Source organism: Nothobranchius furzeri, chromosome 12, assembly GCF_043380555.1.
Source record: "Nothobranchius furzeri strain GRZ-AD chromosome 12, NfurGRZ-RIMD1, whole genome shotgun sequence".
NCBI classification, from domain to species: Eukaryota; Metazoa; Chordata; class Actinopteri; order Cyprinodontiformes; family Nothobranchiidae; genus Nothobranchius; species Nothobranchius furzeri.
Genome location: NC_091752.1, coordinates 61,062,100 through 61,074,512, shown reverse-complemented (window position 1 = coordinate 61,074,512; position 12,413 = coordinate 61,062,100). Strand labels below are relative to the sequence as shown.

General features: G+C 43.6%; 1 pseudogene; it reads left to right on the top strand.

Moving 5' to 3' along the window:
- Positions 1-6,541: 6,541 nt before the first annotated feature.
- LOC129154779 (uncharacterized) lies at positions 6,542-9,955 on the top strand (annotated as a pseudogene).
- The last annotated feature ends 2,458 nt before the right edge of the window (positions 9,956-12,413 follow it).

The window sequence follows — 12,413 nt, the reverse complement described above, 5'->3', positions numbered from 1 at the left end:
AGACAGGTACAGGCTGGAATTGTAAGATTCTTATTAAAAATTAAAAATTGTACATTTCCAGCTGCTAGCTTAGCTTATCTAGCAGCTAACTGAAGTGAAACTAACACGGACTCGTAAACACGCATACGTCACAGCACACGCTCTCATACCATCCCGAACCCCTCCTAAATAAATGTTCATGCATGTAATTTTTACCTACCCAGGTTTACTCAACGTAAACCAGTATGGAAAAAGTATTTGTTTTAAATTACTTGGATCTCATTTACACTTTAGGATTAGTGAAACCTTTCACAAGGTATCACTTGTTGACATTCAATTCAATTCAAGTTTATTTATATAGCGCCAAATCACGACAAGAGTCGTCTCAAGGCACTTCACATAATAAAAATTCCAATTCAGGTCAGTTCATTAAGCCAATCAGAAATAATTTTTCCTATATAAGGAACCCAGCAAATTGCATCAAGTCACTGACTAGTGTCAGTGACTATACAGCAATCCTCATACCAAGCAAGCATAAAGCGACAGTGGAGAGGAAAACTCCCTTTTAACAGGAAGAAACCTCCAGAGAATCCTGGCTCAGTATAAGCAGCCATCCTCCACGACTCACTGGGGATCGAGAAGACAAAGCATGCACACACACACACACACACACACACACACACACACACACACACACACACACACACACACACACACACACACACACACACACACACACACACACACACACACACACACACACACACACACACACGGACACACACACACACACGGACACACGGACACACACACACACACGGACACACGGACACGGACACACACACACACAAGGACACACAGACACACACACACACAAGGACACACAGACACACACACACACACACAAGTAATGTGTCTACAGTTATATTGTGATGTCTTAGTAAATATTCTATTTGGTGAAAGATAATCTTTATTGTATTTATCCTAGTGGATCTATAATTAAACGGATAAACTAGCATTAGCACATCCAACGTCAAGGAAAGCAAAAAGCCATTATCAGGAGAGGGAGAATGTTTTAGTGGTTAGCAGCAGTGTGCTAGTCGATGGCCCCCTCCATGAGGCCACCACAGCTCAGCAGAACATCGTTGTAGCTTCTTCTGGGGAGAAAAACACTTAGAGAAAAATAAAGTTAACAGCTGAAATTGCAGGAAATAATACAGTTAAAGAGCAGACTGTAGAATAAAGCAGTAGAGTGTGAGAAGTGGTCAGTGTATCCTCCAGCAGTCTAAGCCTATAGCAGCATAACTACAGAGATAACTCTGGATAATCTATCCTATTTAGATGGAGGCATGTTGGAGGCAGGGCAAGGGAGAGCCATCTTTACCGACTGTACACTCCACCTCCCTGTACTCCCCCACTTGTCCAGATTTAGGCTAACATCAGATTAACCATAGGCCCTATCAAATAAAAATGTTTTAAGCCTATTCTTAAAAGTAGACCAAGTGTCTGCCTCACGGACTAAGGCTGGGAGCTGGTTCCACAGGAGAGGAGCCTGATAACTAAAAGATCTTCCTCCCATCCTAATTTTAGATATTCTTGGAACCACCAGTAGACCTGCAGTCTGAGAGCGAAGTGCTCGGTTAGGAACATATGGAACAATCAGATTCCTAATGTATGATGGACCTTGATTATTAAGAGCTTTATATGTGAGAAGGAGGATCTTAAAATCTATTCTGAATTTAACAGGTAGCCAATGTAGGGAAGCTAAGACAGGAGAGATATGATCTCTCTTTTTAATTCTCATCAGAACTCTAGCTGCAGCATTTTGGACAAGCTGAAGACTTTTAACTACATTCTGTGGACTTCCTGAGAGTAATGAATTACAGTAATCCAGTCTTGATGTAATAAATGCTTGAACTAGTTTTTCAGCATCACTCCTGGAAAGTATGCTTCTAATCTTAGCAATATTCCGAAGGTGGAAAAAGGAAATCCTACAAACTTGTGAAACCTGGGATTTGAATGACATGTCCTGGTCAAAGATAACACCAAGGTTCCTTGCTTTGTTCGCGGAGATTAATGTAATGCCATTAAGGTCAGGCGACTGGCTAAGCAATTTCCTTTTCTGGATTTCTGGTCCAAAGATGAGAACTTCCGTCTTGTCTTGATTTAAAAGCAAAAAGTTTAGAGTCATCCAATTTTTTATGTCCTCAAGACAAGCCTGTAATGTACCCAACCGATTAGGTTCATCAGGGTTAATGGATAAATATAGCTGAGTATCGTCAGCATAACAGTGAAAGTTTATCCCATGCTGTCTAATGATTTTACCAATTGGGAGCATATATATAGTAAAAAGAATTGGTCCAAGCACTGAACCCTGTGGTACTCCGCAAGTAACCCTGGAGTATGAAGACGATTTGTCATGTACGTTTACAAAATGATATCTGTCAGACAGGTAGGATTTAAACCAGCCTAACGCTGTTCCTTTGATCCCTACAACATGTTCAAATCTTTCTAAAAGAACATTGTGATCAACTGTCAAAGGCAGCACTGAGATCTAACAAGACTAGAACAGACACAAGATTCTTATCTGAGGCCATGAGAATATCATTTGTCTCACTAATGCAGTTTCAGTGCTGTGATACTCTCTAAAACCAGACTGAAATTCCTCAAACAGAGCATTAGTGTTTAAATGCTCACACACTTGGATGGCCACTATTTTCTCCAGGACTTTGGATAAAAATGGAAGGTTAGATATTGGTCTATAATTCATTGGGTCATCTGGATCCAGAGAAGGCTTCTTAAGTGAAGGTTTGATTACATCAACCTTAAAATCTTGTGGTACATACCCATTTACTAAGGATAGATTGATTGTATCTAGAATGGGGGCAGTAACCAAAGGAAATGCATCTTTAAATAATTTGGTTGGGATTGGATCCAAAATGCAAGTTGAAGGTTTAGATGAAGCTAATATTTTTGTTAACTCTGAAAGCTCAACTGGATCAAAACGGTTCAAGCACGGATGAGGTTCTAAAGTCACCTCTGAAGCTGCCTCACTTACTGAGGAAGAAGAAATCGCATTAGGGAGGATGCTAAAGATTTTGTTTCTAATAGAATTAATTTTACTTGTAAAAAATCCCATGAAGTCATTGCTGCTGAGGGCTAAGGGAATAGATGGCTCAGAGCTATGATTCTGTGTAAGTTTAGCAACTGTACTGAAAAGAAATTTAGGATTATGCTTATTCTCCTCAATTAATGCTGAAAAATAAGCAGTTCTAGTTTGTTGAAGCTTATTTTTATAAAGCACAAGACTATTTTTCCAGGATAGGTAGGCCTCCTCATGGTGCGTAGAGCGCCATGTTCTCTCCAATTTCCTAGAGTTTTGTTTTAAGGCTCGTAAATGAGAGTTAAACCAGGGAGCCAACTTCCTGTCCCTAATTACCTTCTTTTTTAAAGGGGCTACATCATCTAATGCCACACGTAACGAGGAATTAACATGATGAACTAAGGCATCAATTTGTGAGGGGCTAGAACTGAAAATATTGCCCTCTGTTACGTTCCTCTGAGATGCTGAGGACAGTAAAGATGGAACAGTTGATTTAAAAGACGCAACAGCGTTGTCAGATAGAGACCGACTATAATGAAATTTACTTTCATGTCTCGAGAACTCAGTTATAAAAAACTCAAAGGTTATCAGAAAGTGGTCCGAGAGGACTGGATTATGTGGAAAGATTGTTATTTCCTCACACTCAATGCCATGTCAGCACAAGGTCCAATGTATGATGGCAGGAGTGGGTGGAGCTATGTATTCTTTGAGTGAAACCAATTGAGTCTAAGATATTACTAAAGGCTACATTGAGGCAATCATTTTCAATGTCCACATGAATGTTGAAATCCCCCACTATAATGACCTTATCAGTATTTAGCACCAAATCAGATAAAAAAATCAGAGATCTGATCCAGAAACTCTGAGTAAGGGCCTGGTGGACGATATAAAACTACAAACAAGAGTGGTTTTACAGTTTTGCAATCTGGATTAGGAAAACTAAGAATAAGATGTTCAAACGAACTGTAACTATTAATCTGTAAGGGACTGATTAATAAGTCCGAATGAAAAATGGTTGCTACTCCTCCTCCTCGCCCTGTACTTCGAGCAATATGATGATTTAAATAATTTGAAGGAGTCGACTCATTTAAGCTAACATAGTCCTCTTGCTGCAGCCAGGATTCTGTGAGAGAGAGCAAAGACATAATTGAATTCTTCTTTTGTTCTCTAGAAAATCTAAACATGCCTACCAATAACAGTTACATCTGCATGTATTGAACCTGCCACTACTGTCTGTGTTCACAGCTTTTATTGTTGCCTGTATAAAACATGAGGCATTCATAATGTTATTATATGAAAATTGCAAGGAAAAAGTAAATTAAAAATTTCACCAATTTTTGTTTTATGATTTATATTACAGCGTGTTCATCAATATTACATCACTAAGTCACCAAGTCTACTTGTTGGTAAGTAGCACATTTTCTCTTTTGTAAAGCAGTTGTGGAATCGTATCAAAACATTTTTGACTGATGTCTTTTCTTTCAGGTAACTGGATGTGGACATGTAAAAGCTGCAGTTTAGATTTATCTACCAGGTATTTGTTGTTGAAACATTTCAGACAGGCTCATGGGCATATTAGAGGTTTTAATCGCTTTCCCTGTCCGTACACAGATTGTGCATGTAGATTTACTACATGTAGATTTACTACATGTAGATTCACTGCATGTAGATTTACTGCATGTAGTAAATTGTTAAATCACATGTACAAAAATCATTCAGAAAAAGCATCACAAAACAAATCAGAACAATTTATATTTCAGTGTCCTATTTGCTCACGCAGAGAATATATTTCAGAGAGAATTTTCTTCAAACACATAAATACACATCTCGGGCATCACCAAACGGTACAATGTTTGTTTAAAATTTGTGAATTTGAAACTTATATTTACAGTACATTTCAGACGCACACTTCCAGAAAAGACAACTATTCTCTTCATGATTTTAAAGCTAATATTTGTATAAGTAGTCAGTTAATTCAGTCGGAGAGTTCCGATGATGATATATTTAAGGCTGGGACAACAGATAGTCTCAGAAAAAACTAGATTGTGTTGAACCTGTAGAATTACTCAGTTCAGATTACTTTGAAGAAAGAATTGCTTGCCTTTTACTGAAGTTAGAAAATGTCCTTCATGTCCCAACAACAGTTGTGGATGAATTGCTTTCTGAACTCTATCACTTATTGAGTACGGCATCTTTACATGTCACAAAAACAGTTATTTCCGATGTCTTTCAAAATAATCATCTACAAATTGAAGAATCTGTAATTGATGAGATTTCCTCTGCTGTTTGCAGATCTAGTCCTGTTTACACAGCGACTGAAAGTGACGGCCCTCTTGCTACTGCATATAAAATAAAACAGTTCTATTGTTCCCATTTTGGTATTGTAGAGCCAATAGAGTACATACTAGATGCTCAAAGGAATCAGACATATTGCTACATTCCTTTTTTACAATCTTTGCAGCAGTTGCTTTCCCAGAAAGATGTTCTTGAACTTGTTGAATCCCAGAAAGGACAAAATACAAAATTGACTTCTGAAGAATACAGAACAGTTAGAGATGGTCACTCAGTACTAAAAGCAAAACAGTTGGTTTTGTTGTTGTGAAGAGTTAAGGATTGCTGTAAATCTTTACATTGATTATTTTGAGATAGCCTGGTTGCCCGTTGACCGCTGGAGATAGGCACCAGCTATCTACTGGGTTTTGGGTAATTTACCACCAGGTTCCCATAACTTCCACTTATTTAGCTGTACTTTGCAAATCAGATGACACCAAATCCTTTGGTTTCGCGAAAGTATTGGAGCCTCTCGTTTAAGACTTGACCATTTTAGAATAGCATGTTGTTTTTGTCTCTCAGCTTGGTAAATTCGTAAAAGGCTCTGTCCAGTGTGTAATAGCGGACAATCTTTCAGCTCATGGTATTGGTGGATTTGTTGGGAGTTTTGCTGGTGGCCATCTTCCTGCAGAAAGCAAGAACGTGAGGCCTTCAATCTCTGCTTGCCTCGTAAACATAACCCTCAGCCAACTCAGGTACCCACGCCTGGGTATGCAGCAGCTGCCTCTGCTGCAAAGGGTCGACAAGGTGGAGCTAGACCACATTTTATCAGCAGGTGGTCAGCCAAACGAGGCGGAGAACCTTCGCCCATGGGGGAAGCACTCCTTTGCAGCAGAAGCAGCCGCCAGGAACTGCTCGTCTCACCCCAGCAAGGGCAAGAGGAAGAACACATCTAGCTGCTCTTGCTTCTCCTCTCCAAAAAAAAAAAGAGGAGGTTTTCAGAGGAAAAAACAGGCCTCTGTGTTCAGGGTTCAAACACTCCTGTGGTTCGCAGTCCAGCAGGAGTTTGGTTCGCTCCTCCCTCTTCAGTTCAGAGAGACGAGTGTGTGGAGCACCGAACACGTTTCAGTTTTCAAATGAGCACATAGTCAGTGTCACCAAGCACTTTGCTCCCAAATGTGTGCAAAAATGTTCATGGGGATTGTTTATAAACTAAGACAGCTTTTCTGCTGCCAGGCGTTCAGCCAAGGGCAGAGCTCCCCACAAGAAATAAACAAACCCCATCAGGTCCCTTTGCGCCCAGCAGAGGGCCCTCTCGCTCTTCCCACGGGACTAGTAGAGGCTGCTCGGGTGACGGAGATGACGTCACCCAACAACGGCTCACTTTCGGCTCGGGCCGAGAGGTGGTGCACATGCGCAGCTCCTTCTTGGATTCTGATGACAATTCGTCAGGGTTACAGGCTTCAGTTTGCCTCAAAACCGCCCAATTTCAACGGGATATTAACGTCAGTGGCAAAAGAGGATTCGCCACATATCCTGGAAGAAGAAATCCCTTCAATGCTCAACAAAAAAGCGATCAGGATAGTGCTGAGCGGCGAGACCCACCAGGGCCATTTTCTCATTCCAAAGAAGGACGGGAAATCTCTCCGTCCCATACTCGACCTGCGTGTGTTAAACAAACACGCAAGTACACTTTCAGAATGTTGACTCACAAAACACTTTGCCGTTCTATCCGCCCAGGGGATTAGTTTGTCACGATCAATCTCGCGGATGCCTATTTTCCCATCTCTATTTATCCTCCACACAGGAAATTTCTCAGGCTTGCCCATCAGGGCACAGTCTACGAGTTTCAAACCATCCCGTTCGGGCTGTCATTAGCACCGAGGATGTTCACCAAGTGTGTGGAGGCGGCATTATCCTCACTGAGAACTCGCAGGATCAGAATTTTCTCTTACATAGACAATTATCTGATTTGCGCTCCCTCCCAGGAGCAATGGTAAATGGTAAATGGCCTGTATTTGATATAGCGCCTTCTAGAGTCCTGGAACCCCCCAAGGCGCTTTACAACACAATCAGTCATTCACCCATTCACACACACATTCACACACTGGTGGGGATGAGCTACAATGTAGCCACAGCTGCCCTGGGGCGCACTGACAGGCGAGGCTGCCGAGCACTGGCGCCACCGGTCCCTCCGACCACCACCAGCAGGCAAGGTGGGTTAAGTGTCTTGCCCAAGGACACAACGACAGCGACAGACTGAGCGGGTCTCGAACCTGCGACCTTCCGATTGCGAGGCGAGCACTTAACTCCTGTGCCACCGTCGCCCCGGAGCAAGCAGCCAGCGACGCGCTGGTGGTGTTGAACCATCTGACTGAACTGGGGTTCAAAATAAACAGGAGAAAGAGCAGTTTATTCGCCAGACAGTGCACAGAATATCTGGGTCTTCAGATAAACTCTCTCTCTCTTATCGCGTCTCGCTGTCAGAAGAGAGGATCGCATCCTTCACACAGTGTGTCACACATTTTCGGCTAAGAAACCGTGCCTCGTCCAGACTTTACCTGCGCCTTCTCGGCCTCATGGCGTCAATGATTTCTGTGGTGCGACTGGGGCTTCTTACGATGAGAGATGTCCAGTGGTGGGTGAGGTTGTTAAGACTGTGCTCCCGCCGTCATCTCCACCACAGAGTGAAAATAACTCCGGCGTGCATGTCGGCTCTCCAGCCTTTGAGAAACCGAACAGTTCTAACAATTGGGGTTCCAGTAGGGGCGCTGGTGTCCAGAGTTACCATGACAATGGACCTGTACCTTACAGGATGGGGGAGGGGGAACTTGATGGGGAGAGCAGTGAATGGTGTTTGGTCACGCAGTTTGAAACGGGTTCACATAAATGTGCTGGAACTCCTAGCAGTGTTTCTAGCTTTAAAGCACTTCCTGCCCTACTTAAGGGACCGTCATGTCTTAGTGAAGACGGACAACACCACAGTGGTAGCTTATATCAACCATCAGGGCGCGACACACTCCCTACAGCTGCACTCACTAGCCAAGAAAATAATTGTGTGGTGCAGCTCCAGACTCCTCTCAGTCTACGCAACACATGTGGTGGGCAGCTTCAACAAAAGGGCAGACCTTCTGTCCAGATGAAATCCTCTGTATGGAGAATGGATCTCCACCCCCAGGTGGTGCACCAAATATGGCAGAGATTTGGTCAGGCTACCGTAGATCTCTTCGCCTCATGGGAAAGCGCCCACTGCCCACTCTTCTTCTCCCTGACAGAAGTGGACGCACCTCTGGGAGTCGACGCATTGGCTCACCAGTGGCCGAGAGTGCTGCTGTACACGTTTCCTCCTCTCAGTCTGATTTCCTCCATTCTAATAAGAGAAAGGGAACAGGGCCTGTCTTTGATCTTGGTAGCTCCGTTGTGGCCATCCAAGCCGTGGGTGGCAGAAATAATCCAAATGCTTTGAGACAAACCCTGGCCCCTGCCTGTCCCCAGGGATCTCCTGTACCAGGCCAGGGGGGAGATTTATCACCCTCACCCAGACCACTTGACTCTGTGGGCCTGGCCTGTGAGAGGTGGAATCTGAGCGTGGCAGGCCTTCCCCTAAGCGTCATGGACACCATTGAAACCACTAGGGCCCCCTCAATTCGCTCTCTTTACAGCTGTAAATGGAGAATTTTTGAGGTGTGGTGTGAAGAAAAACCTGTTATCCCGTTTCAGTGTTCGGTGGGGGATGTACTCTGTTTTTTGCAGTCTGATGGACAAGGGTAAAGCTTTCTCCACTATTAAAGTTTATATGGCTGCAATTTCTGCATGCCATGTGGGGTTTGGTGACAAACCAGTGGGGCAACACCCGTTAGTGAGTCGCTTCATGAAGGGTGCTCGCCGTAAGCTGTCTTCAGGCCACTGGTACCACTGTGGAACATCTCTCTTGTTCTGGAGGCCCTCTGTCATCATCCTTTTGAACCGATAGATGGGGCTGGATTGAAATTTCTCTCTTTAAAGACTGCACTGGTCTTAGCTTTAACTACGGCAAAGAGAGTGAGTGACCTTCAGGCATGGTCAGTCAGTCCCTCTTGTCTACGGTGGGCCCCTGGCTACACTAAGGTGTGTGTCTGCGGCCCAATCCAGCTTTTGTGCCTAAAGTAATGGAGTCGTCTTATAGCTGCTTCCCTCTGGAGCTGCTGGCTTTTCACCCACCTCCTTTTTCCTGAGCAGAAGAGCAGAAGCTTAATTGTCTCTGCCCGGTTCGAGCTTTAAAGGCTTACATTGACAGGACTGCTGGTTTCAGAAAATCAGACAAGTTGTTTGTTTCTTGGGCCACAGCCCATAAAGGCAAGCCTGTGTCTCGCCAGAGACTGGCACACTGGATTGTAGAGGCAATGAGCCTTGCATATAGGTGTAAGGGTGCTGAACCCCCTGTGAGGGTGAGGGCTGACTCTACAAGGAGCATGGCCACATCTTGGGCCCTGTTTTGTGGGTTTGTCAGTCCAGGATATTTGTGCAGCAGCTAGCTGGGCCACGCCGCTAACTTTTGTGCTGTTTTACAGGCTGGATGTGTCTCAACCTTCGCTGGTGCATTCAGTGCTGGAAGCAGGATGAACAGGGTCTGCCTAGTGGTTAAGCAGAATTTTGCTGCAGCTCGCTTTGGGATGGACATGCAATCCGGAAGTGGGCCATATCTCCCATAGTGAAACACCGAAAGAAATTAGAAAAAGAACGTAGGGTTACGTTATGTAAACCCCGGTTCTTTGATAACAGAGTGAGGTCTTTCACCAACAAATGCAAGATTGCCTTCTTGCATTAACAGTAAGAAAACTTACGAATGAGTAGGAGGGGTTTGTTGGCTGTGGATATGATGGGTGGGCGGAGCCTGGGCACGCCACAACTGGTCTGTCAGGGACAGACGTGATGTCGTTGGAGCTTCCGTAGTTGGTCACCCCAGGGCGATTCCCATAGTGAAACACCTCACTCTGTTATCAAAGAACCGGGGTTTACATAACGTAACACTACATTTTGGGACAGGTAACTCTAGCTGTGGTTGGTGTTCCTTTAGTTTTTATTTTTGTTTCCCTTTTCAGGAGGATTCTGGCTGCATCTTCTCTGTTTTTTTAAGGGTTAGAAATAATAAACCCGTTTTCTTCATTTAAGCCACTACACCTTATTTTTACTTCCTCCCTCCTAACTCATAGACTCAACCTGAGGGTTGGCATGCAGCAAGTGTATACAATAATAAACAATAAAATTCAAAAGAAGCAACAAGATTTACATTAATGTTCATTAACAAATCAAAACAACTCTATAGGTACGTTTTTGTGTCAGCCTCCGTTGTTTTGAGGAATCAAGGTTAGAGCAATGAGCCCAGGGATGGAAAAAAGATGCAGGAAGTTGCCAAAATGGACTAACAACAACCCAAAGCACAAGAGAAGCAACAAGAGCACACAATAGGATAGGCATCGGATCTGACCATCAGACTGGGACTCAGACTTGATGAAAGGCATTTGTTGTAAACTGCTGCATGTGAGTTGAACAGCAAGCTGGAGCTGAGGGACACACACCACTAAACCCCCAGACCATGACACACACTGTGCTGGATGAAATAAAACGATTTAAATTCCTCTCGATTAGATTTGATGTGAGTTACTTATGTAGAAACCGACACTTTTTTCTGTTTTTGAAAGAAAATGAGTCAAATGATTCTCCATTATAAGAAGGTGACCATAAATTCTCTCAACTGGTTTCATCCCAAACCCCAGAAGTCCTGAGACATCTCCAAAAACACGTGTGTGAAAGCAAAAACGGGAACACACACACACACACACACACACACACACACACACACACACACACACACACACATCTGGGTCTGATCCCATAGCATCCTGTTGTTTGAGTCACATACACACACACACACACACACACACACACACACACACACACACACACACACACACACACACACACACACACACACACACACACACACACAAAGCCAGCCCATCTCCGCAGCCATCAGCCCGGAGCTCGGTGCCCCGAGCAGCTGCTCTGACATGTCTATATGTTTTACCACCTGACCTTTTGCCGTCCTTTCTGCCACAGCCCATAAACCATAAGCTGATATATGAAGGCAATTTTTAGCGGTGCCACTTGTATCTGAGTGATTGCGTACGCTTTACATTTGGGGCGCCTGCCACCTTGCCACCCCACCTCGTCCAGATTTCTCTATTTGGATAGCAGACAATGTGGGAATAGAGGAGGATAAAAAAGAGGAGAGGGAGGTTGAAAAGGATGGGTGGACATGCTGCCAAACACACACATCCATCAGGAGTCTGCAGTGTGATAGTCCCTTCACTCATACAGGCAGTGCCTTTCTCAGGCTAACACAGCAACAGAGATGCTCTCCTAAACAATCAGTTCATTCAATTGAAAAACAATTTTGAGATTTTTTCCACAAATATTTGTATCCCTATTATTACTCAGCCAGGAACACTGAAGAAGTTCACGAATTTCTTAAACATAAACAGAACTCATGTTTGAGGGCTAATTTGCCAAAATGCTCACAAACAAGAATATTGAAAACAGTTAAAGTTTTAATTACAAATATAATTTTACATGCCTCGTTGATTGTACAGGTGATTAACAGGCAATTAACTGACTCAGCGAAGGGTGCACCCCCGCTCACTATAATGAGATTGTTTTTTTCCTAATTACCGGGATCTTTAATAAAGCTCCTAGGTGTTGATACCTAATTTTAAGTGTGAAAATGGTGATTCTAACAAAGATCAACATGCACATGGTAACCTGCTGTCAACATAGGGAGAGGGCTCATCCACAATGTGTGCACTGTAATTAAAAATTCCAGTTACTGACACAGCTGATACTTTTACTCTTTACAAGGTTGACCCATGTAAAACCCAGCCCACTTCCTACAAAACTAATCTAAAGCTAAAGTGGCTCAGGCCTCTAGTTAGGATGCCTCCTGGACGCCTCCCCGGTGAGGATTTCTGGGCACGTCCAACTGGAAAGAGAACTGAAGCAAGACAAGTACACGATAAAAGGA